Source organism: Rattus norvegicus, chromosome 6 (assembly GCF_036323735.1).
Source record: "Rattus norvegicus strain BN/NHsdMcwi chromosome 6, GRCr8, whole genome shotgun sequence".
Taxonomy (NCBI): domain Eukaryota; kingdom Metazoa; phylum Chordata; class Mammalia; order Rodentia; family Muridae; genus Rattus; species Rattus norvegicus.
The window spans coordinates 96144196-96171301 of NC_086024.1; the positions used below are offsets into that span (position 1 = coordinate 96144196).

The window sequence follows — 27106 nt, forward strand, 5'->3', positions numbered from 1 at the left end:
GGTTTATTTTCTCAGAGCAGGTTCTTAGAAATGGAGCACAAGGTTCAAAGGTATTCAGCAGGACTGTTTTAAAGTCCTGCTAAGCTATTATCCAGAAAGGTTTTATATGTTGGTAACAGCAGGGTATAAAAGCACAGCTGGTACCTAGGAGCACATCAGTGCCTCACCGTTGTCTGTAGGTAACGGCCAGCAAGTTCTACTACAGTGTACTTTAATTTCCATAGCAAATTGATGTTAAGTAAAACCTTTCCCCTTAGTCATTTATATTTTTCCTTTCTCAGATTTACTCATTTATCTATTTACCCATTTACCTATTTAATTTAAAAAAGGTGCTTTAAAAGTCATTTTGGGTATTGGGAATTAAACCCAGAGCCTGATGCATGCTGAGTGAGTGCCCTGCAGTGAGCTAGGCCTTAAACCATTTTCATGTTTTCTATTTCGAGACCGAGTCTAGCTCAGTTGCTCAGGCAGGCAATGACCTTGTGATCCTCTTGCCTCAGGTTCCAGGTAGCTGGACTTCTCCCCCTGCACCAGGAGGCCCAGCAAATCTCCATGTTTTATAGATGACCATGAGAGAGATCAATTATCACACTTTCATAAATGCAACCAGTAATCCTGAAAGCCATGGGAAGGATACTTTCGAGATGTCTGGGGACTCATAAAGGAACCTAAAGTATTCCGGGGTGATGGAAGTCTGAGGCAACAGTTTTCTGTAGTCATCCTCACACACACTTTCCCCAGTATCTGAAGGGTACCAGAGAGCTTGTCTATCACCAAGACACATTTCCTCGAGGCTACCTCAGTGGTTTCTTCTCAGCAGTTCTGTTGTGGAGGGTGGCCACAGAAGGCCCTTCTGAAGGCATGGCAGGCAGGGGGTGACAGAGTTTTTCCACTGGACTGCACTTTTCTGGATGAGTAGGAGGCAGAACAATGAAATAATCCAAATATTATGGAGAGAGGGAGAAGTTTATATTACAATGGTTTACGTGATAAAAGAAATGTTATCCCTGGTACATTTTGTTTAGAAATGGTGTTGTAAAGCAGAGACTCACGTGCGTCCCTGGAATATCTACTATGTTGCATTTGTAGCATCAATGTCACAAGGTCCTGGCACCATCAGAGTCTAATGGCCTTATGTCAATACATCATAAGTCAATACTGTGGGGAAAAGGGTTTCCTCTTACCTGACATGTGGGTTTGCTCAGACAGAAATTCATCTGCTTCCAACCACAGGGAGATTGACTTGGTTCTTTAGTACTATGATTCTGTTCAGATACTATTATTTGACTTATTCTGTCTCTGCTTAAAAAATTATAACATGGACACACATACACGCTCACATATGCTTACACACTTAGATGATCACACACTCACACATGTACAACATGCTTACACAAACATACGCTCACATATGCTTACAGGCTCACACATATGCACACATGCTTACACATACATGTTCATATATGCTTACATGCTCACACACATGCATAACATGCTTACACACATGCACACACACTCACTCATGCACAATATGCTTACACATGCACAACATGCTTACACATGCTGTCACTCACATGCTCACATATGCTCACACACACATACTAACATATGCTTACACACACATGCACACATGCTCATACACTGTAGCACATGGGGCTTTGTTTAGGAGGTGTATGTATGTGCATTGACTCATAGGCACTGTGGTTGTTGCAGGAGTGTTCTTGGGATTAAGAACTAGGATGCAAGGAGCAGGTCTTGTGTGCTTGTTCCTCCTGAAGCAGTAATGCACCTTCTTCCTAGTCAGGGGAATGGGGTTTGGGGAAGGTGAGGCAGATATTTCCCTGAGCGGATTCAGTCAGACCCCAGGTATGTATGTAATTTTATGAAGTTGACTGCAGCAGTGGGATTTTCAAGTTTACCAAATGTTGAAATGAAAACAGACATTTTCTTCACTCCTGTGAATAAACAAACAGCACTGTCAGGTGGACCACAGACTACTTCACCTTGCATTCTTATGTTGTCCTGACCTGCCAGACATACAGACATACTCAAACATGGAATGAAATAAAGCCTGCCAGTCTTTTCTATGCATGGTAAAATTGCAAATTAATCATACTTTTCTTATTCAGAATGGTAATGTCTGTCTGTCTCTCTGTGTGTTTGTGTGTGTCTCTCTTCCTGTTTTTTCAGGGTGGGGGTGGGGTGGGGTGGGGATTGGGATGGGTGAAGACTGAACCTGAGGTCTTGTACTGGTTCATGCTAGACAAGCCTACTTCTGTTGACCTCTAGCCATAGACTTCCTTGTTTGCAAGAGTGAGGTAGCACAATGCAATGGTTTTTATTCTAATATAAGCTAATTATTGAGTTGAAGCTAGCCTGATCTACAGATTGAATTCCAGGACAACTAGAGGTATACAGAGAAACCCTGTTTGAAAAAAAAAAAAGGTAGAATATATGGCTGGAGTCCCATTTATAACTTTTCCTAGGCTTTGGTTCTTAAAGGACTGTCTCACTGACTCAAGCTTGACAGTTTTGATATTACCACATCATACATTTTTAAAGAGATGGATAGCTATCATTTGGTTTGTATTTACTGATGGTCTCAAATATACAGCTTGTTTGATAGAACATTTTAAATATCCAGGCTTAAAAAAGAATAGCAAATGACATGGTATATAAAGGAATGATAAAACCACAATTCATTTGGCACACTCATCTGGTCGGAAGGCATAAGCTCTTCTAAAGTGAGGCTTGTTCAAAAACCACAACAGAACAGTTTGACGGAAAGCTCATGTGAGGAGGACCAACACTTTTCCAACCCCATTTTGTACAGCTTGTGCTGTAGAGAGCTCTCAGGTGTGCTAGCATAGGGCAGCTTGACAGTCAGAACTTGGGTCACCACTAATCTCCCAGTCTCAGATGGCTATTGGACATCACCTAGTGCGTTAATACAAGAGATGCTTGTCCCTTCCTCTGCTTTCCAGTGTCCATAGAGCCTTCGTAGCCAATGCTTATCAGACGGGACCTTCTTTCCTTCCCAGCCACTCCATGGCCTCAAAGCCCCTCACTGAGCCACAGCACTAGTCCATCCACCTCTGTGATGTGACATTAAAAGTGGCAAACTCCAAAGTTTAAAAAAAAAAAAAAGCTGCCATTAGAGTTTAAGAGATCAACTTACCCCATTTAATTCAAGAGGAACATTGTTTTCTTTTTATCAGTCATTCACAATCTTTTAGAGTAGGATAATTCCTTTTTAATTAAAAGTAGAGTCAGATCCCCACATGACCATGAAGTCATTAATACTCGAATCATTTTTAGTCTTGCCAATCACAGCATATAAATTTATTTGGACAAATAAGCATGCATTCATATATATCTATTCATATATAATGTTTATATATGAATGAATGCAGAACCCCTTTAATGTTTCCATCCCTCCTCCGTCCTCCCCTAGGACTGGGATTAGGAATCACTACTTTCTACCACTTGGTCATTTTTCCTTGGTTTCAGTTACAATTTTAAAGAGTGTTGTACTAAAAGTAACTGAAGTTTCTTTCTATTTCACAAATGAGGTGAGTGTTTATTCCATGTGCTGTAGATCCCAAGATTCTGTCCAAGAGTTGCTTCTAGGGAGACTCTTCCTTCCTCTGGTGCCACACAGAATAAAGCTGCTTGTCGGCTTCAGATATCTATCTGTCCGTCTGTCCATCCGTCCGTCCATCCATCCATCCATCATCCATCCATGTACGATATATCTATACTGGGGGTTCCATGAAATGTCACGTGTGTAAAGGATTTCACAGCAAGACTTGAAATAAAAGGAGGGAGGGAGGGAGGGAAAGAGGGAGGAAGGAAGGGAGAGAGAGAAGGAGGGTGTGGGGAGGAAATGAAGGAAATGATAGCATCAGAAACAGCTGGCAATCTTCTCTGACTGAGTGCAGTACCTGAAGGGTTCAAGGTTACCCTTTTTGACTATCAGAGCTGCAGTCACCACATTTCCCTCGACCTGCTGCAAGAGCATGTAAACTGACCCTAGCTGCAGCTGTGAGTGCTGCAAGGATTTACATGGAAAGGGAAATTGTTTACCTTGGAATGACAGGGAACTCAAACCTATGCTCAAGGCAGGGGTTACAGGATCTGCATACCCTACTCGTAAATGTCTGTCTCGTCTGAAAATGGTCTTCTCTCATGGCTTAGGTGGTGAAGCTTATTGCTACCTTTAAAATATTTTATTTATTTATTTTTAAGTAAAATTAGTGAAAAGGTAATACCATGTCAAAAAATGGTTCCTCTCCCTGCAGGTGATTTGTCTTCCCCATTGCGCTTGTGACATATTTGGCCTTGTCTGGACTTCAAGCTCATTCCTTCCTGAATGGTTTCAGGACCCTGCAGGAACTTCCTACGACTGTCAGGAAATCATCCTGCCCGGAGGACTAGCATACCTAATGTTCTTTGCTCTGCCTCTCCTGCATGGCATGCTAGCACAAAGCCAAATGTCCCCGGGATGTTCGCTCTGATTCCTTGGGTTGTTTACTTCAGGAAACTGGCTCTGTACATGGTCCAGGAGGATGCAAGCAGATGTTTGGAGAGGCTAACAAGAGTCTGTGTTAGGCAGCTGCTCTTCAGCCGGTGAGGGGACCACCACTTCATGGCTGTTGGTTAATTTACCTTCCTTTGATGCAGTGTGGGATGAGAGTAAAAGCTTTTTCTTTAGATTCTTTCAAATGTTGGTAGAACCAGGCAGTGCTGGCCCAGGTGGCCTTGACAGTCAAGATGTCTGCTGTATTAACTGTGGTTAACTAACATGCTGCCTTCAGGGAAGAATTTCAGCCTCATTTCCTGTCCTAGTTTAACAGATTTGCCCCGGACCCACCCCAGGCTCTCTAACCTGTTTTCTGTCTGGATGGATTAGCCAGTTCAGGCTATTTTAAATAAGTGGAGCTCTATTGTGACCAGGCTCTTTATCTTACTGTTTTCTAAGGCTCATCCATGGCATGGTGTGCATCAGTACCTCATTCTCCTTGTTTGTTTGTTGATTGTTTTGTTTGTTTGTTTGTTTGAGAGAGGATCGAATTTTATAACTTGACTGGTCCGGGACTGAAATAGACCAAACTAGCTAGCAGGAAAGACGTGTACCGCTATGCCTAGTACTTCATTCTTCTTATTGCAAGGTATATTCATTCCATTTTATGGACATACCATACCTTGTTTATTTGAGGACGTCTGGGTATTTCTACTCATTGGTTCTTTGAGTAGTGCCACCATCAGCATTCCTTGAGTTTTGTGTGAACATTTGTTTTTGGTTCTCTTGGGTAAGAAGCTAAATATGGCAGGAGTCCGTGTCTAGCATTTGGGGGGCTTCCAAGCTGTCCTCTAAAGGTGGCCATACTACTTTTTATTCCCACCAGTAATGAGTGCAGATCTCTGAGCATCTCAGATCTTTCTCAAGCACCATGTTTGTCTTGTCCTTATCCAATATCTCATTTTGTCCTTGGGGTGAGGGAGCAGGGTTCTGGAAGATAATTTTAGAAGAAATGAAGCAAATGAAAGTCCAATTCTTTGCCGATTGGCTCAGCTGAAGCTCTGGGAACCTTTGGCCCTAAGCCTGAGAACCTCCTGTTTGATGGCATATGACATTATGAGCAATTTTGCTTTTCTGCTTTTTGTCTCCTTGGAGGAAAAAGAAAAGGTTTGCCTTTTTTGAAACTAGACATGGAGGATTTAAACACATGTATGGACTCCTGAGTTATTAAAGTTCCACTAAACATGGCTTTGGTTTATGCCGGGAATCAATTTTTAGGACCACTCTCTTGGTGCCTCTCCTTGCCATTCTCCACTAGGCCGTAACTCAAGAGCTGAATGAAGCTCTTTTCAGCCAGTGTTTGGCAAGGAAAGAGTGGCTGGGTGCTGGGTGCTGGCTGCTGGCTGCTGGCTTGGGCTGTTAGCAGGCAGCTGCAGCTCATGCCTTTCTGCAGGGAGGAGCCTCTGTAGGCTGAGGGCTGTTCATCTGTCCTGTTTGAACTCAGCATAACAAGACCTCTGCTGAGGCTCTATGGTGGTAAACACCAAGGGCAGGGGTCTCAGGTAACCTCCTGCCCCCGTGCCCTGCACAACCAACCAGGCGGGTAGGCCAGAAGGGGAGCACCAAGAAATGTTGTTTCTGATTCACAGATGTGATAACTCCTACTGTCTTCTGGCCACAGTTGATTAGTTTGGACACATGTTGGCAGGAAGCCATAGGTCATTTTGCCTGCTGAAATGACAGGGTAACTGAGACGGGTGGCCTGGGAAGTCAGCCTGTCTGGCATTCCCCTCCTTTTGCATTCGTGCAAAACTTTCTGAAAGATGGTTTGTTTCGTTTCTGGAGTTTGCTCATGGCAGGAGACCCCTTCTGGTTTCTCTCGCACCTGGTTTGAGCTGGGCCCTCTCCTATGGGTGGGATTCTCTATACCAGGAGGGCCTAGGAGGGTAGCTGTGCACCCGAGCCTTCCCAGCCCTATTTTGACCTCCTCTCTCTGGAGCACTGCTCCTCCCGAGGTCTCCAAAATGTCTCAGGTCAAGAGAAGATCAAGGGAAGACAGGTGTCCCTGTCTCTCCGTTAGCCCATCACGGGCCCACTTGCTCAATGTTCTTTGTAGTCACTCTCAGATCAATACCTTGCTGCTATTATGGGTTAGTGTGGCACAGCTGCCTGCTAATTAAGCTCATATAGATTACCCCTTTATTATGTCTGTCAGTTTAGTACATCAATTTCAAATCAAATATGAAGTGTTAAATTACTATTAGACTAACAGCTGATGTGTTTTCTGTCGTGCGATTTTCATAGTAATTGATGCATTTGGCCTAGTGACTTCAATTGAAAAATAAGTAAGCAAATATTAAAAACACACACACACACACACACACACACACACACACACGCACACGCTCGTTTGTGGCCTAACTGAAAATGGATAATACCTTCCCAACCCCCACATAAAGGTTAGTTGCAATTTTTTTTGAACAGATCTTTGAAATACAATTCATCTTCTATTGTATTTGACCTGATCTTGGAGAAAATATTGTCCGAATTTGGCAGTTTCCTATGGGGTGGGCCGTTTTGTTACTGGCTACAGTGGGCTCATAGAGGGCGCTGCCTATCCTGCCACACCACGGGTCCGTCTCCTTGTGGGTGGCAGTGACTGACTTCTGACAGCAGAAGGATTTAGAATCATCTGGCATCAGGCATTACACGCAGCTCTGCCTCAGCGTGAGTACCGTGAGGGGATTCTCTGCACACAGTTCCACCATAGAAAGCCTTCCTTTTGAGTCTCTTTGATGTTCTCACCTCTGACAGGCTTCTAATTAGATCCGAAGCTGTGTTAGGAGTCTGAGAGCTGATGCTTTCCACAGAGCACAGCTTCCTATATTCAAGCTGCCACCTTCACGTTCTAAACTAATTAGCAGTTCAGCTTCTCAGGCACACTTGCCACCATAGTACAGATGTTTGGTAGCCATAGGGGGCCCGGTAGCTGCTTGCTGTGTTGGGTGGTGTAGGGATAAGGCATTTTCACCATCCCCGAAAGTCCTTTGGCAGTGCTGACTGTGTGCTCAGCTCTGAAGAAGGTGGATTTGTTATTTTTTGTGTCGTAACACAACACCTGAAAAAAAAGCAGTGTAAGAAAGGGAGCATTGCTGACGGTGGAGACATGTACCCAGTATCCCATCATGGGAGGTAGAGGCAGGGGAGGATCAGACATTGAGGGTGATCCTTAGCTACATAGTGAGTTCAGAGCCAGCCTGGACTACATGATAGGTTGGAGAAGGAGGAGCTATTGTGAATGTAGGAGCAGGTGGCATGGTTTCGGGAGGTTGTGGGACCTTGGAGATGGCCCTGGATGGGTACAGTGAGGCACTTGTTGGTTTTTTAAAGCTAAGCCAGCTTCTGCTTCCAGTCCTGTCCTCAGATTCCTGCTCAGCCTCCACCTCCGGCCTTTTGCATTCCTGCTGCCATAGTGTGAGCCTCTTCCCCCATACTTCCCCACCATGATGCCATTAGTATGTGAGCGTGCATGTGTGGTGCATGTGTTCTAGTGCCTTCGCTCTCTGAGCCCTTCCCATCCCCAGTTCTGCGCATTTCACTAGGCAGCCTCAGTCTCCTCTTCTCCTGGGTCCATCAACTACTGAGACCTGCTCGTATATTCAAGTTAAAGATTCAGAGCCAGTGTGCTGATGGTTCAAGTCAGAGGAGTCAACTTATGATTTGTTTCACTCTATTATTGGACTTATCGGGCCACTATACACTTTAGGTCATTTTGCTTTTTTGCATTTTGCTAGTTTGACCTGGAATTTGCTATATAACCAAGGATGACCTTGAACTCCTAATTGCCATGCCTCCACCTCTCGGATGCTAGGATTTAAATGAGTTTGAAGTGCACCTTGGCCTCCAGACATTTCCAGGTTAAGATGGGTTAATGGGATTACAGGTCGATTTCGGATTGAGTAGCAGGTGTGTAAGTTTTTACTGCCAATCTTTTCCATTAGAATTGTCATTTCTATCTCGTGCTAATGAGTACTGTGAAGATCAATGAAAAGGATGCTGAGGTTAGCCTATCGCTATTGCCCTACTTTCTAAGGGCACACACACGCACAGGCTTCATCTTGCACCAAATCTGTCCTTTCGGAAAGTTGGATTTTACTTTGGTTTTAATGGATGCCTATTGGCTTCTAGGTATTTTTAAGTCTGGATATTTGCTAACTATCTTTATTTACTATGAAATGTGAATTTATAAATATGTGAAAAGACTTGGGTACAAATCTCCCCTTTTCTCAACTTTCCACATTTGGCTGCCAAGTTATTAACACTTCAGGGCATTTGATGCTCAAATGTTGGAACTGTGTGAAAACTCACTCTCTCTCTCTCTCTCTCTCTCTCTCACACACACACACACACACACACACACACACACACACGCTTCTACTAAGGAAACAGTTCATTCTTGTCTATGTGAAATTCTTTTAGTTTTGTTGGCCTGGGAATTCTTACCTGCAGTCTTTCTCATGCTCTCGATGGTGATGTGCAAACACTGACACCCTATCTGAATTCCTCTCCGAACTTGGCACCGCTCCACAGCCCAGCATATGATGCTAAAGGGGTGTTCATACTCCTGCCCCCCATCTCCTGCCTGTCTTCAGAAACCTCGTAGTTGAGGTTGTATGGGTTGTACTCCCCCTCCCCCTATAGTCTTTTCCCAAGGGTTGGAAGAATTTATCAATAGGGCTGAAGTCAGAGCTTGGCCCACCCCTGTGGGGGAGCTGTATGACCCTGGTTCTTGTCTTACGCTGTCTTCGTGGATGACTGGTGAACTCTACAGTAAACATGGTCAGGGGTGTTGTTGTTCTCACATCTTAAGGTATTAAACCTTTTGCTTGGTTTTGGACAGTGCCTTACGGTCTCCTCATTAGTTACACCCACCGCTGTCTGCAGTGGCTGTTGAGTAGTCTGAGTTGTCCAGGCAAGCAGAGCTAACAGGAAACTGTCAGCAATTTAAAGGGCTTTAAGCGGTCCACAAGCCAGAAAAGGTGTGAATCAGTCCAAGTCGAAAAGCCCGAGAACTGGGGACCTGGCCAGTAGGAGTCGATGCAATACAGACTCCTCCCTACTTAGTGAATAGTCCTCAAGGAGCTTAGGACATTCTCCTCTCAGTAAATCGAGAGTAACCACATTTCTTGCTCACTAGGTCCTATCAGCATACCACCACCAGTGCAGTGGAACAGTGTGATATCTTGTGGACAGAAAGGTCCTTAAGATCTTGCTAGCTTCTAACGCGGGACTGGAGAGTTCATACATTACAGAGTGGGCCGGGAAAGGCATATTGATGCACCTGTGAACTAGAAGCAAACTGCCTCTCGTGGGCCTGATAGACAGGTCTGAAGAAAAAGGCCTTTGTCTAATCCTTAGCCTCATGCAAGGTACTAGAAGACAACATGTTCTCAGCCAATGAAATTACATTTACTGCAGTGGCTACAACTGAAGTCAACACTTGGCTGAGATTATCTTTTGTCACTATCTAAGGTTTGTCGTGTGTAAAAGTCAGATAGGAAAGTGGAATGCAGATAACAGTGTGAGTAGCCAACCACCATCACACACTGCGATTCCTCATTGGTCCTTCCAATGCAGTGTTGCTTCTGACTGACTGTCTCCCTGTGTAGAGGTGGCTCTAATGACTTACACTTGCTGTTTCTCACCATTGTAGCCTGAACATGTAATCTGATTGATTTGATAGGCTCAGCTAGAGGCAGATTTCCCTCCGTCTGGTGTGTACCTTGAGTCTCACCAGCATCTTGAATTAGATGGTATTTAAGCTAGACTCTGGACTAAAGGCATTTGAGGTGATGCTGGACCAGGTTAACATTTTGCGAGTCTTGAATTTGGGGACAGGGGTGTTGGGTGAATGTTAGGGTCCTCTCAGATTTCTATCTTATAAAAGAAGCCCAGGTATAATGATTTCCTCTGAATTGAAACATTCACCCATGGAAAGAGGAGTAGCTTAGAAAACTCAGGAAGTAAATAAGCTTACAAGTCTCACCGCTGACACTTAGAAGATTGACGAGGCTCCTACCTAACATGGCAGTAACACTTGCTGGGGAGAGGAGCTTCTTCCCTGGTGAACTTGTGCCTCCATGATGGGCTGCTGGCTATGCAGCTGCCCTTTGAGCCATCGTGTTCCCATAAGTAGCCCCTTAACCTCTTGTGCCTGCGCCTGGACTACTTGCTGCCCAACCCTACCTGCCCTTGGGGGTTGGAGGTGAGGTGGTGTGGAGTCAGCAACACAGACTCTGGGGGCAGGTGAGAAACAGTGCAGCAAGCTCATCTGAACCTTGCTGCAAGCTTCTTTAATCCCCTCCACCGAGCCCCATTGGTCCCAAGAAAGCATCTTTTCTAAACAGCAGTTCCCAATTGACTGCCATTGTCTGGGCCAGCAATCCTTGGTCTCTCAGGCAGCCTTCAATTAGGTCCCCCTGCAGGAGATGCTTATGCAGCTGTCTCCCCCCCCCCCCCCAGTGTTTACCTAGAGGTGGCCACTGTCATTCTTCCTATAACCTCTGCTCCATAAGCAAGCTTAATAAAATCATTGATTGGCCATTGTGCATGAAATTATTCTATTTACTGAACCATCTTATTAGTATGTCATGAAACTCAGTTCGCACAGCACTGGGGCAAACACCAGCAACCAATTGCAAGGAGTCAAACTGGTACACGTGTTTTAGTTACCTGATAATAACAATTTAGTTAATGAATAATACCAATTGAATGGCCAGCTTGGTGCTTTCTGTTGCTTTCTAGTAGTCTATGCGTAGACTTTAGGACAGTTTTTAGTGGAGTGATTTTGATGGAGTGTCCCCTGGGATCCTCTTGTAGATGGGTATTCACTCTACCTACTTCTATGCTGACCTGGTTTGCTCCTCTATATGAAGAGCCCTCAGTCTGAAAGCATGGATGGCGCTGAGGATTTAGTGTGTCAGGGAGAAAGTGTACTTGGTCCATCTTAAATCTATACTCAATGTTAGGAGATTTTGGGCAGGGTTAGGGGAGCCATAGTCATGGCCGGGAGAGGCTGGATAATTCGCTGTGAAGTCAGAATGCTGAGGACACTAAATCAGTGTGCTTCAGCAGGACTTTTAGAAAGTCTGAAACCAGACATGCAGTTTGACCTTCTTACCGGCAGTGTGAGATGTTTCCCTTCCCTTTTGCTAATGGCGGGCAGTTGACGTTGATAAAGCTGGGTCATACTCTAAAAGCACATTCTAAGGGCCTTTCCTTAGAACCTGGGAATGGGCATGGCACTGACTAGCATCCTTATATTATCTAAAAATAGTGGGAGGCTACATAGGATTGATGCTGCTCAACTCTGGTTACATGGGTCCATGGTAAATGCTCCCATCCCCCGACCCAGGGGTTAGACAGATATGATTTCTGTTTTGCCGTAGGATCCTTGTTTTGTTCAGATTCTTTTTGTAACCCCTGTCTGCATATGTGAATTTGTATGTGGTGTACGTGTGTTTGTGTGGGTATGTGTATATTCATGGAGGCCACATGTCAACATTAGATGTTTTCCTTGCTCTATCTCCACCTCTCGTATTTTGAGAGAGACTCCATCACAACTTGGAGCTCACCAGTTGGTTAGAGATCTACTGTCTCTACTCATCCCTTCTCCTAAGCACTGGCGTTACAGATGTAAGCCTTCCATGCCTGACTTATTTGTGTGGGTGCCGTAGATCTGTGTGGGAGTCATGAGATGGATTGAGCCATCTTCCTAGCCTCAACTTTCCCACTTGAATTGGTGTGGCATAAATCTATATGATTAATAGTAAGACAACCACAATTTTGCATTACAATGTTGATCTCTCCAGAATCAACTAATATATCGTTAAAGTAATTGTCTTGTGTTTCTGCTTCAGCTTCTAGTTTTCTTACTTAGGGATTTGTCACCATTTCATAGGATGGTCCTCTCTACAGAAATGGGTTTTCATTTGATCAAGGATTCTGTATTAAAATGATTTTAATATAAAAGTTGTGACAGACTTTTTGTTGTCCTTTCATAAGATGACCCTCTCTACAGAAATGGGTTTGCCTGTGCGCAAGGAGGGTGTGAGGTACCTCTTGTCGCCTCACCTCTGTTCCTTCTGAAAGGAAGCTCCCTCCAGGTCTCCTTACAGGCCATCTGTGCAGGCTGACTTCCAGTCTGTGCACACTTTGACCTTTGGGCTAGACACCTGGCTATGAGAACACACGCTCTGTCTATGATGCTCCTGAAGGCTTCTTTGGGATTAGGAGTGGGGTTTGCAACTTGAGTTTGTTCTAACACCTGTCATTCTTGTAGTGTTTGTCTCTTCTGATAAAAACTATTCAGAGAGGCACAAGGCTTCCCATGTAGGCCTGGGGTCCCTTCATTTAGCACCTGAATGGTCCCTAACTCCCATTTATTCAGAATGGGTTTCCCCAGCATCCAGAAACTGCTCCCACTGAAAACTCTCCCACTAAATTTCATATGTGGTTTTGTAGAGCACCCCTGTGCACCGATGGCCCTCCCTGCCAGAGGCAGGCTGTCTGAGTGGAGCTCTGTGAGTCACTCCCACTGCCTTCTGCCTCAGTTATTTACTGAGGTGGCCGAGGCAGGACCATTGTTCCTCCTTAACCTGGGCCCAAACACCTTAGAGTTATAGATCCTTTGGGAAATGTTTTGTTTGCTTGCTTGCTTTGATTTCTGTAGTATCATTGCAATTGTTTGATTTGAAGTATTATGAAAAAGGAGGAGGGAGGTTTTTGTATCTGCCACTGGGGAGAAGGCTAGCTGGAGGTAGCTTAGAACATAGACTGGGATAATTAAATTAACCTTTCCAAAGGAAATGATAGGCTGCGTTTCTTCCCACAGGTTGTCTTCTCGTGCAGTCTCAGTTAATGGGGTAGGAACAAAAGGAAGGTAAGCAGTAGTACTGAGGCCTTCCGCTGTGTAGCATGATAGGAAAACGAAGTGCAGTGTCAACATCACACCAGCTTCTACTCGTCTTTCTTTGTGGAAAAAAAAATCACTGTTTTGCCACTGACAAAAATCCCAAGATTTAATGACCTTCCTCAGCCCAAGTTAGGCTAGGAGATATCGTGAGCTTTTCATAAAACTTAGCTATCTGTATACCTGCCCAGTTTTATGCTGTCCGTCTACTAAGCTGACAAGGAAAATAAAGACCTAAATGGAAGAGGAAATTATATTTCTACTATTGGCTGAAGATGCTTCCAAGTATCACGTGGCTGTTGATGAAATCTGGAAATTCACTTAACTCAGGCCGTTTCTTTTCTTCCCACACATTTGGAACAAATGCTGAGAGAAAAATACCTCTGTAGAAGCAGAGGGGCTATTTTTAGATTCAGTCTTATTTTGGGTTTCATTATTCAGAAATCCTCCCTCAGGGGCCAAGGTCATATTTGTATACCAAGCTTGATGGCTTTTCCTTACTCTGCTCTGTGTGTACCTCGAGGCAGCACATGCCACGCACAGCAGCTTGTCATCTGAGGAAACCCTGCATCGCCCCTGCCAGCTGTGTTGGACATCCCTGTGCTGAGCATGTGTGGAGGTCAGGGGGTTAGTTTAGTTTGGATTTGCCTCTGGTTTCAGTGATATGTTTCGTTTCTCCTGGTCCCTAGTGCCAGTCCTCGGCAGAATGGACTGCCCCCCTTTCACCTCAAAAAAGCTTGCTTTCAAAATACCAGAAAAGTAACCTATCTTATGAGCACCGAATAGCAAATACTTGTGGTGCCAATTAGCCAGTAAGTACTGAAATGTCAAAATATAAAATCACAAATTTAGTTTTAGTATACAAAATTTAGTTATAGATCTAATTGCTTTTTCCCCTCTTTACCACTCATCTCCGTTCTACACAATAGAATGAGCGCTCGTTGCTAACAGAGGCTTTAGGAATAGGGCGACTAAACAATTGGAAACAGACTGATTGACATCAGCTCATTCCTAGTTCCTGTTTTGTAAAACAGACTACTGCTTTCTGGAAAAACTGGTCTGTTTGGGGGATTTATATGCTTCCTGAAAGCTTAATTTGTTTATGTGGGAGTTAGCAGGAGTGACTCCATTTTGGTGTGGTCTATGCTGTTGAGGCCTGTGGGAGCTTAACCCGAACAGTGGCCTCTAACAGTTGAATCAAAACATTTACTAGGCTGACACTGAAAATTTCTCTGTGTGTTTCTGAGTGTTTTGGCCCAGTCTGAAACCCCAGCAGGTGGGCTATTGTATAGCGTTTACCAAATTCACTCTTGATGATGCTTTAATGGTGTGTTCTCTGTTATACGTAGAGTCATGTAGGCTTGATGTGTTGATTACTTGTTGATTAGCTCTGTTTCATTAGTATGTAAATTTCTCTCATAAATGGTAAAAATTATATGTACCAAAGAATTACATTGAAATAAATTTCTTTATAATTTACCATCGAGAAATGTTTGGTCTGTATACTTACTTTATGTCCCTGTATACTTGGAGTCATGCAAAACATTATTTAGTGAAATCAGTCACAAATGGAGAAAGTTGAAGAAGTCCTCTTCTACCTTAAGCTTCTCCCTGTATAACCTAACATACATGATGCTATTTAGCCACATAACTTCATAGTGAGGTCTTTAAAAGTTTATAAAACTGTGACTGAAAACCTTCATTGCTCCTTTCAGAGATGGTCAGGGGACAAAGACAATAACACAGTGGGGAAAAAAAAGTTCCACATTACTTGAAACCTGGCTTTTGGTGGAGTCATTCTTTCTTTGAAAGTCAATCTCATAGAAAGATTTCTCCATTTGTTTACCTACCAAGAGATGTGTAGTCTTTAGTCTTAAAAACTTGATAAGAGGTCTGTAAGCTTACTTAATTGTGCTCCTTGGTTGAAATGAAGCAGGAGGCTCAACCCCATGTTGTGGGTTGGATTTCCTTCTGAGCAAGCCCTCAGACACCCTTTGGTGATATGTGACTCTGGGCAGTGGCTTCCATCCCCTGAATGTTTTTCAACCTATAATTAGCAGTTGAATTGAATGAAAAATAAATTTCTGTCCACCACCACCCACTTTAATAGTAGAATGTTTGAGGTAATGGAATAATATGGGCAGATAAGTAGAATACCAGTTGACCTAAGCAGTACACCGTCCTTGTTTTTAAATCTGAGGCCCTGCATTGATTAACTGTTTGACCCTGCAAATAGATTTCAGTTTTGCTATAGATGAAACCAACCCCTGGGCAAACCCATCACTTCACAGCCCCTCAGGAGAGAACAGGTGTAGGAAGAGGCCCTTCCCAAGTGCTGAGAGGTGAGTTTCTGTGACCACAGGAAGACCAACTGCTGCTGATAGATAGCCCATGTCAGCTGCAAGAGTGACTGGGGTAACACACAGACTAGTGTTTCTGGTAGAGAAAAACCACTTAGCTTAGAGACCCTGTCACTAAGCTTCATCTTGCTAGAGACTGTGATGCATTACACGTGTAACATGGGGTCTCTTCTTGGGCCTGGGTTTCTTTCTACCTCAGCAAATTAAACATTTAAAACAGATTTAACAAAATTCAGTGGAGAGTTCAAAGAGACATGAATTTAAGAAGCGTTATTCTCCGGCATGGGGTGGGGGGGCATTCTGTCTGTCATTCTCTGTGTCTGGGTTAAGTTTTCCTTGTTGAGCAGCTGTCTACTTGGCTGCTGATGGATCTTTTGCAAACCAGATCTTTTGAAAAATGATGCTGAGGTTAAGAGAAATTAGCATGTTTCTAGAAGGTGAGTGGTGAGTGATGTAACTGAGCTGGGGTTGGGGGTGGAGTTCTGTAGCCTTGAACACAGGCCATTGCATACTGCCAAGCATACATTTCACCTCTACAGTAAGCCTCCTGGTTTGGCTGTAAACTCACCCCAAGAAATAGTTTACGTTCATTTTAACTCTTTATAGAACATTGGTACAAATAGTTATAAAATATGGCAATAATTCCTGACACTGATCTAGACAAGGACTAAGAAGAGACAGGGATTGTGGGAAACAGAATCCAATTGTTGCAGTGGGGGATGAAAATCTTGAGCTAACTGAATATCCAGCTGTTTGATAGTTTATAAGACCACAATTTAAATAACTTTATTATCGTTAAGAGAGTGGTCCAGGGGTGAGAGTCTGGGTTCCAGTCTCAGTTTTCTTCCTCGTTAACTGTGCAACTTTGGCTAGCATATGTGGCTCGGGCACCTCGGATCTCACTGGAAACAATGTCCCACAGGCTTGCAGTGAGAGAGTTCAGTGTTTGTCATAGTGTGTACCTAACTAGATGCTATCATACTGCTAGTCAGGTGGCTCAGTGGAGTGGCCTGTATGTTTGTGTCATTCAAGCATCTTGCTTTTGAAGCCCTAAGTTGTTGGAGGCTGAGCGTAACATTCGAAGGGCATCCCTTAAAAGAGGATTCCATTAGGTAAAGTCTGGGAAGTGATGGGCACACTTGATAAATAGCCTAATCACTGAGCACTTAGTCAGGTGCCATGTAGCCCCAGTGTGTCGGCTTGTTTTGTGTCAGCTGACACAAGCTAGACTCATTTGGGAAGAGGGAGCCTGGATTGGGACAGCACTCCCACCAGTCCCCTGTGGGCAAGCCTATATTTTGTCTTATTTTTTTTAAATAATTTATCTTTATTTTATATTTTATATGTTTTGCCGGCATGTATGTCTGTGTGAGGGTGTCTGATCCCCTGGAACTGGAGTTATAGGCAGGAGTAAGCTGCCATGTGGGAGCTGGGAATTGAACCCGGGTCCTCTGGAGAGGAGCCAGTGCTCTTAACCTCTGAGCCATCTCTCCAGACCCATATTTTGTTTTCTTGACCAGTGATCTATGTGGGAGGTCCCAGGTTGCTGTGGGCAGTGCCACCCCTAGCCTGGTGGTCCTGCGTTAGTATAGGAAAGCAGGTTGAGTAAGCCATAAGGAGCAAGCAGTAAGAAGCTCACCTCCATGGCTTCTGCATCAGTTCCTGCATCCAGGTTCCTGCCTTGGCCACCTTCACTGACCTAGGCATTAGGAAACTTTAGTGAAGCCAGTGGCTGCCTTATCCCCGGAATCCTTCACAGTCCCCAGCTTTCCCAAAGTTCGACTGCTTGCCCACTGGGAATCCGAGTTCAGTCAGAACACCCCTGCTTGGACTTCTTCAGGATAACCTTGATTTCCTTTAGTCTTGAGTCCAAAGATGGGAAGTTGTCCTTTCAGATCAATAAATCTCCTAAGAAGGAAAAGGACATTAATGAAGGAGATGGTGCTGGTCACCTGCATGTTGACAGTGTCTCCCCCAAGCACTCCCATTTAGTTTGAATGTGCTCAACTGAATGAACCTCAGGACATACATATCTCTTGGTTTCAGGGACACCGCCTTTCAGTAAACCAGGCAGATCTCTGAGCCAGCCGCTTGGAAAGTGTTTGGGTGGTGCATCCATGCAGCTGGTGCCTGAGGTGGAGCAGACAGGACCTTACTTCATTGAATGAATAGCCCTGAAGACTTAGGAAAATAGCCTTAATTAGACTTAATAGGGGGAAATTCCCTTTCATGAAAGAATCCAATTTTAAATGGTCAATTTATGCCTCTACTGTGAGAACTTTACTCAGCCTCCCTTCTTTTTGGGGGTTGGGGATTATTGCCTCTAGCAGAACCATCTCTAACAGGTTTCTTTTGAGCTACTGGGCGTTTGAAGTTTGAGGTAGCTTTTAGCAGATCAAAGGCAATAAGTTAACGTAGAATGTTAGTTTTCTGTCCAGTAGTATTTTCAATCAGCAGAGATTGGAAGATGAGAAATTGCTTTCTTGTGGTGTTGGGGATCAAACCTGGGTCCTTGCTCATGCTTAGCAAGCCCCATCCCAACCTAGCTGCAGTCTAGTCTGTAAGTGGGACATTTATTTTGACTACAGCTCTAGCCATTTGTCATTGACACACCGTCTGGCTCCTACCCATGCCTTTGATCCCACACCATGCTCCCTTTTCCTGTCCACGGGTCTTCAAAGTGTTTCAGATACCTTTGCAGCTTTTGTTTCTAGGCACATCTAGCTTTCACTGCCCTCAAGCCTTTGGTCTCTGGCTGTTACAGTCTTTCTGTATGTTTCTGCCTGGTTGCTTATGACCATGCATTTCCAGTGGATCTTCCCAAGTATGATTTTTGTGACTTTGTATCTTCTGAAGAGTCACTATCTACTCCTTCAGAATCCTGTCACTCTCTAAATAGCCTGCTGTGTCCATCTGAAATGTAACATAGTCATGTTGGTCTCCTTCTACAGGGGCTCATGTTGCCTGCCTCACTGCTGGATCTCCAGAGTCTAGAATAGCGCCAGAAGATGTTCAGTATATGACTGTTAAGTGAATGGAGTACTTTATAAGTGGTTTCTAAAATGACCCCAAACTGGTTTCATGTACTTAATGTGCCGTCGAAGTTGACAAACTTTTTTGTAAGCTTCTAAATAGTAAGTGTATTAGCTCTGGGAGACAAAATATCTCTATGGCAACTACTCATGTACACATTGGCCTGGCTGTGATGCAGTAAATCTTTATTGGTAAATATCATGGAGGCGTTGCCAGCTAAGCCCATGTTTATCCATCCTGCATGTTGTGGACTCTGGGAAGGGTGTGGGTTTGAAGAGTCGCTCTCTGGCGTGAGGCTCCGTTTGCCTGGTTTGCAACTGAACAGCTGTATCTATTCCTGCTCCACTAGGAAAGAAAGCGAAACATGAACTGTGTGTAAACTTACAGACACATTCCCAAAGAGAGCCTTTCCACTGGTGGCAGGGCACCCACCGACTGTCATGGAAGAGAAACAACAGGCAGTCATCTAACGGTGCAGAGTTGAGGAAACTCCAGGAGAGTCAGAAGCTGGAAAGTTCATTGGCCATCCTTGGCCAAGCTAAGCCAACATAAGATTGTATTTAAGTTACTCTGGATTAATCTTCATAAATAGTGCCTTTAGGAAGCAAAGTGAACTGAGACCATAGAGTGGTTTGCATGACTTTTTCCTCTAAAGGAAGAATATGCCGTTGAGAACTTGTGTTTACAAAATGTGTTGAAAACCAGGATTGACACAGGCCTTCAGTAAGACTTTTTCTTAAAGCCAAAGAACTCTTTCTTTTTCCTACACTACTCCCTGAAGCAGGAGCCAGCTGGTCAGTGGGAAAGTCTCTGGCGTGCCATTCGAGACATTTGAAGAATTGCAGGTCCTCAGTCATATACCAAGTAGTTTCCCTCTGGAGCTAACGTTCTGTCAGTTCTTCTGGACAGTTAGAACTGGACTTGCAGGCATCTTGATGTAACACACTAAATAGCCTCATTAGAAGCCAAAGGTCTTGGGGGAAGGGGTTCAGTTTTTTGTTTTTGTTTACCAACTATGATTGTGTGAGGGTGTGCGGACGTGGGGGTGTGTGAGTGGGCTATGTGGGCATGAGGGCATGTGGGCACAAGGAAGTGTGGCTGTGCGTGTGTGTGGGTGTGTGGGCATGTGCATGTGGATATCAAAGCTATCTATAGGATTTGAGATTTCATTTGCTAATCAAGGCCTCACAGTTATCAAGAATCTATTCAGAATTGCTCCTCGCATCTCATTTAATTGCTGCATCTTCAATTTAGTGTGCGTCTTGGAGGAAGTAGTTAGTCTTTTCTGGTCCCTACCTAAGCATCAGGTGACCTAGAGCCCTTTTTCGAATGTGCGATTATATTTAAACTAGATTGCTCAGTTTTAGCTCAGATGGGAAGCACGGGGAGGCCTGTGTGTCTTTGAAGCTACTGGCATATGTCCAGGCAGTATATTCCTAACTTGTTTTTACAGAATCACTGGTTTCTTCAGGACCACTCATGGCGGTACCAATGGCAGTTTGAAGAGCAGCACTGAGGCCTTTTCATCAGTGAACATGTGGCCATATGGAGACAAACATGGCACATCACCATCTGTGTTCATGTCACTGTTCTTGCCAAGATGAGCCCCTCAGATGTCATTCATCATTTTTTTCCTTTTTGCTTTTTAGTGAGACTTCTTGTGAACTTGTCAATGAGGGGTGAGTTTGGAGATCCTGAGGTAGATAGCAGACTGTGTCTGTCATAAGGCCCAGGCAGCTCCCTTCCAGCCTTCCGGTTCCCCTTCTGAGACCTAAGCGTCCTCTGAAGCATCGTCATAGTTCATCTCTTTCAAAAGCCCTCCAAGATCATTCTCACTGAAGTGCCTGCCCCTCTCCTCTGAATCTGCCACACTTAATACCTCTTTGTGAGTTGCTGCTGTGTCTCTGTCGCTCTGTCTGGAAGGACGTCAGTCTGTAATGACTGAAGTCCAGTGTGGTTTCTTTCATTGTTACCTATCTAGAGAGCCCCAAAGTCTGGGTCTCAGTTTCTCTTTTCTTTCCCTTTCCTCCATGTGGCTTCTGAGAGGCTCCAAGAAGCCCACAGTGTGGCCTCTGAAGTTCTTTTTTCTAACTGGAGCCATTCAGCTGCTTACGAGGCAGTTAGATGGACTGAAGGCTTAATGAAGCTCTAACTCCCTCGGCAAGACCTAGGCTGTCTTCATGTGAGTGATTTTTCCCCAGTAGATACATCTTGAAAGTATAGTGCCTTATCCAGCAACAGGAGTATACTGGTAGCATATAGTAGCTATCCATTGCAAGCGTGTTCTGCTGATATTTCTTCCATTGTAGCCTTTGGATCAAGGAGATTTAGCTCCCTGTTATTAGATCATTCTAGAATGGGATGGCTGGTGTATAGAATATTGGGGGAAATCCACTTAAATTCCTGTCTCTGCTCTGCTACTTTGGAGAGTGGCCTTGTGGGCCACTTAAGGGACTGGAGAGATGGCTCAGCAAGGTGCTTATCTCCAAGCTTATTGACTGAAGCAACATGAAGTAGAGATCTAACTCTTCCCTCTCCTCCCTTCCTCTCCGCTGCTGTGCATGGACGTGTGCCCCCTCCCTAGTAAGTGTAATTTTAGAAAGATAGTTACTTATCTATAATGGAGAAATAAAAATGATACCTGGTACCTATAACTCTTTCTCCCATGATTGTCGGAAACATTACCAGAGTATTTAAGGAGTCTGGAGAGGTAGCTAGTAGAGCAGTATGTGCCTGGGTGCACAGTTCTGGGTCTTGATCCTCAACTTTGCATGAATTGGGCATGGTGATGCACGCCCATGATTCCAGCCTGGATTACACAAGTCCCTTTCTCGACAAACAAACAAATACATAAAGAAATAAATAGTCTCTGAAGGAGCAGAACTTACATTGTTAAGAAACCAGGTGGTTGTGAGCCTAGCCTTTAACGGCTGAGCCATAACTTTACCTGTGCTGTCAACTTTCGAAAAAAGTATCCCCGTTTACTGTGTTGAGTTGGCACTGTACAGAAATTAACAGCCATATTGGTCTAGAAATGTTGAACTTAAGTTTTTTCCATTTGTACAGGGGTAACACACTGTATTAAATATGTAAGGTCTTATATACGTGGGTTTGATTACAAAAACTAATAAAGTATTCTCTAAATTAAAAAAAAAAAAAAGAAACCAGGTGGTGCCCTATGTTTAACACAAGGTGTTTTTGTGGTTATATAAAATAGGTACTCCAACCTGTAATTAGGACAGCTGTCTGTCAACCCACATAAGGGCCGCAGTTCCACCTGTCACACCCACGTTAGAAAAACAGGACAGTGATGTCCAGTCACACGTAGTTTCCCTGTGTTATGCTTAGCTATTTTCTAGATGGGAGAGTAGATGGGAGAGGGCGTGGCTAATGCATCTTACGTGGAGAGCAGAACACACGACTTCCTCTCATGCCCTCCCTCTCAGCTCCTCACCCCCCACCTAGTCTGATACCTTCCCTGTGACACATTCTTTTGTAGGTTTGAGAGTGGAAACTCCAGGCCCTTGACACCGCCCCTAGGTTTTACTATGCTGCCTGCTTGACCCTCCCTCTTACAGTTTTGTGTTATATACCGTGCCTTGTGTTATAAGCCCTGTGCCCTATGGGGTTAGGTATGTATGTCTAACATTTCAAATTATGGCCTGGTAGGAAATGCTGATAGTATTATTTCTGAAGACTCCCAAACTAGCAGTAAAGGTAATTTTCACTTTTGGATAACTTTAAATTTTTAGCACCATATATACTAAAACTTCTGTAATTTCTAATTTTCAATGGGTAAGCCGTCGACAGGCGTAAGGGTCTTGGGAAGTCATCCTGGCAAAATTTACTCAGCCAGAAACTGCTACATTTGCCATGCGCATTTGTGACCAGCAAAACATGTAGAACCTTCTATGCAATGAGACATTCACGTTTGGGTTTGTGGCTCCATGGCTAGGTGGACTTTGAAGGAGGTGGGATTTCTACTGCTGTTCCCCCACCCTCTGCTGTCAGTTGTGGGGAACAGAACCCAAGGACTCGCATGTGCTAGGCAGCTGCTCTACCTCGGCACTACTCCCCCAGACAGGATCTTCCTTTTTATAAATCTATGGTCTCTCCTCCTGTTCTGGTTAATTTTTTTGTCAGCTGACTGAAGCTAGAGTTGTCTGGAAGAGGAAGCTCAGTTGAGAAAATGCCTCCATCAGATTGCACGTGGGCTGCTGTAGGAGGCTTGCATTTGCCGTGACGATTGATATGGAAGGTCCCAGACCACTGGTAGTGGTGCCTCCCCTGTGCCTCTGTCTTGGGTAGTGTAAGAAAGCAAATTGAGCAATCCTTGGAAAGTAAGCCAGCAAGCAGCCTTCATCCCTAGGCTCTGCTTCAGTTCCTGCCTCCTGGTTCCCCTTTGAGTTCCTGCCCTGACTTCTCTATAGCCTGAAATGAGCCCTTTCCTCCCCAAGCCGATTTTCTGATTTCTCTCGTGGTGTTTTATCACAGCAGGAGACAGCACCAGGCTTTTAACATGAGTACAGTTTTTTTGAGGTGGTGAATACTGACTGTCCAGAAGGACTCTAGCCTTTGAGAGATGCTCATCTTGTTTAACCAGATGGAGCTGCCTTGTTGTCTTTTTTTTAAAGACACTGTAGGGGCAGATATTCTGTTTACATTGGCCTGAAGAGCCGGGGAGGGAGTTTACTGAGTCACATAGTGGGAGCAAGAGCACTTGACTTGAAGTCACATAGAGCTGGTAGTTAAAGGATGGCACCAGTCCTGCTCATCCCTCTTACCTCTCTCCCTGAGTCCTGCTTTTATCTTTATTGGCTTCATTTGGGGATAGTTTCTAATTTATGTTAGAAAGGGCACCTACTGTAAATTACAGGCCTTTTTCATTGTGATTCAAGGGAAAAGCAGCACTCTCTTCTGCAGCATCCATTTACCTAAAGACCCCTAAGTCTTCCTGGGTTCCCATACCATCTCCGTACCAGTCTCTGTCCAGAGGATGAGCAACATGGGTGTCCTTGATTGTTGGCCATGGCTTCAGGGGTTGAGAGGCATGGGCCATCTGATGAAGCTCATCAGTGGAGTTACATGGGTGAGGAGATGGTTGTTCCCTCTGTGTGTCTGTTTCTGTCTCTGTCCCTCTCTGTGTCTCTCCATGTGTGTGTGCTTATGTACTTGAAGAGCTCCTTCCTTTGGTTCTGCATACTTTTAACTTGAGTGTCCGGCATACAGGTACATGGTGTACTATAGGGAATCCGAAATCCTGAAATCATGCATATCACTGGTAGAGGGTTTTTGTCCTAAAATTTCTACAAAATTTTTGGCTTGCCTTTTGCCAAACATTGGGAGACCTGGTAATTTCTTCCTCAACAGTGTTTGCTGTAAGGTTCTCCTGACTCACTCTCCCCTGCCTTCATGTCTCCAGTGGGACCTCTCTTGAATGAAATTCAGGAAAAAGAAAAATGGTTTTGAAGACTTGGCTAAAATTATGTGTCTTCAACAGTTGGAACCGATTTTGTGAGTTTTTTTGTGTTTGTAGTTGAATAGCTTAGCAATGTGTGGTGGGTGCTAATGACTTAATGGGTGAAGTGAAGTGTCTGCTTCCCCATTTCTTCATGTTTCTTCCATGAAGTAATTGTGGGTTAGAGAGAACCCTGTTCTGAGGGAGGTGTTCAGACCCTGGGGCCAGCAGGAGCTGCTTCCCTCTCCACTCTCTTGGGTATTTAGCTCCCCAAAGAGTTTGCCAGCCATGAACAGAAAGACTTGGGCCGATGCCCCTTGTTCAGAGGGACCTCAGTGTCCTTGGGGCTCGACTTGGCAGTTCTGTGCATCCTCCTTGCTAATCCTGGACACAGAACTTCCCTCCAGGGTCACAGACTTCTTGTCCTCCTGCCCCTCCTCTGCACCATTAATCATTTTATATGGAGGGTTGATGCTCTGATCTCTGTGTTCTTGCTTGACTGCTGAAGTAAAAGCAGGAGGAAGTGCTTGTGGAGTGGACCCTCTGACTTCAGAACGAGGCTCAAACAAGGTCACAGAGCATTCCAGGAGCAGGGCCGAGAAAGGCCTAAGGTTTCTTTTGGACCCATGTTCTTTTTATCTAGCTAGATCACATTTCTCAGGCAATGTTTTGACAGTTTTTCTGTAATGTGTTCCTTTCCTCACCATTCATATCAGGTGTAAATTCTCTGAGGGCAAGAACTTAATTGTCTTTTTCTCCATTAACACCTCAGCATCATTTGCAGCTGAAGGCAGAATAGTAACGGTGACGATAACAGTAAAGACGACATGGTACTATTTATAGGCATGGCTTAATCTGAACAAAATATTCTTATTTTACAGATTGGGAAACTGAGGTTCAGACATGTAGGCCTGAAATCTACACTAAAAGCACTTAGTAAGTAATTGCTCTATGGATGCTGACACGGTCAGAGTTCTTTGATAGGCTCATATAAAAAGATGCCAATTCAAAGAACTGGTTCTGATTTCATAGTAACTCTGAGAAGGTACTGGGAGTTAGGGAGGTTGGGAACTGCTTTGATTCTGACCTTCTGACCCTGCTAGTGTCACCACACCCTAAAGGTCAGTGTCCAGGGAAGCTCGGAAGCAGGCAGCTCTGGTTGTACATTTACCTGTAGACTGGCTGCTGCAGGGTTCTCCCCCTTCATGTAGGTTTCCTTGGAGAGTGCTGGATCTTGTTCTGACAAGCAGCTGAGTTAGTTGGGGTAAGAAAGGCCCTTTCGAGGTTCTTTGTCTAATGTGGCCTGAGTGTAGGACCCTTGGAAAGTCTTCTATGTTAATGGTCTTATACCAGTCAGGGACTGTGTGTGTCCCAGGCCTGTGTACAGATGAGTACTCCCTGTCCTGTGGCAGGAGGAGCTTACCTGCTCCTCCATAGTATTTGGTTAGCCATAGCTGTGCTTCCAACCCCATCTCCCAGCATGGTCACCACAGCTTCTGCCCAGTTGTTTGTCCAGTGTTCTGGTTGTATGTAAGAGGAGAAAGAGCAATCCCACAGCAGTGAGCCCTTTGTAGATAGAAGTGCAAATGTAGTTTGAAATCTTAGATATTACATCCCAGAGGCACCTCTGAACCACATCTCTCAAGAGCACGGGGTTTCCCCGCCCCTCAGTGTTTCACAGTTAGGGAACCTGGAAGTTACTGACAAACTGAACTGTTACTTAAACAGAGTATTTGTTATTGCTTATTGAAGTTGAGGGGCAAGTCTGACCCCAACCCCTCTTCTCTGAAAGCTACTTGGGATGGAATAGAAGCCCAGAGTCCAATGTGGTTGTAAACTAAGGTCTAAGGATAAAGTTTGCATCTGTCTCCTTCACTCTGTGGAACAAGACTCCATGGGAGCAAGTACTCCATGAATAAATGAATGAATGAATGAATGAATGAATTAGTTAGTTAATTAGTTAATTAATGAAGAGAAATCTGCAGATTATCATCCCACACTGAATTGCACTTTGGGAATTTCTTATGTATATGGGCAGAGGATGATTCATGCCTGCCTGCCCATAATTGTGCCTATGAATAAAACTAGTTTGGTGTGTGTGTGTGTGTGTGTGTGTGTGTGTGTGTGTGTGTGTGTGTGTTGATTCAGTGTCTGCTGGCATCCGTCCTGGTTGATTTTCCAGTATGAGCAGGTACAGTTGTTAACCAGGATATTTTCCACTGGGTTTTACCGAACACTCCCTAGTAAGGCAGCTCTACGTTTCTAAGAGCAGTGCTCCTAAAGGCCAGCATCCAGGAGAGCATTTATCACAATTCTCTTTGCTATGGACCAAGAGGGACGGATACCTGATGCAGGCAGACTGTCCTGGGGGATTATTCTTACGGGATGAGAACTATACCTGTTAGGTAACTGGTACTGATGGCTTCACAGTGAAAACAAGACTTGGAGCCTAGGGAGGAAGAGGTGTTATGTTAGAGGTAAGCACGTTTTTTTCCCCTGTTATATCTTCAAGTGGGCTGAATGCTTCCTTGAAACGTAAAGTCCACATTTCCTTATTTTGCTATTTTGAGGTCTTTGAAAGTTATACCTGCCTTTTATTTGGGTGTTAATTTTCTTATTATTTTAACAACTGCTACCAGTATTTGCTGTTATCATTTGTGGTCAGCTGTCTGTTTTCCACGTGATACTCCTTTTAGAAAGGGGAGTCTTCACTTCCGGTGACTGTGTTTGCATGCTTGTTTAAGATTAGGTCTACACAACAG

At 44.3% G+C, this 27106-nt stretch overlaps 1 protein-coding gene across 7 annotated transcripts in view; it reads left to right on the forward strand.

Annotated features, from left to right (window-relative positions):
• The window catches only part of Daam1 (dishevelled associated activator of morphogenesis 1), a 160529-nt gene that overhangs the window by 18675 nt on the left and 114748 nt on the right, over positions 1 to 27106 (forward strand). For 3 of the 7 annotated variants that reach the window (XM_063261925.1, XM_039112261.2, XM_039112263.2), the window contains exon 2: positions 13416 to 13463. The exons of the other annotated variants lie outside the window; for them this stretch is intronic. The gene's annotated coding sequence lies outside the window, so the exon portion shown is untranslated. The remainder of the gene's footprint in view (positions 1 to 13415; positions 13464 to 27106) is intronic. 7 annotated transcript variants of the gene reach the window in all.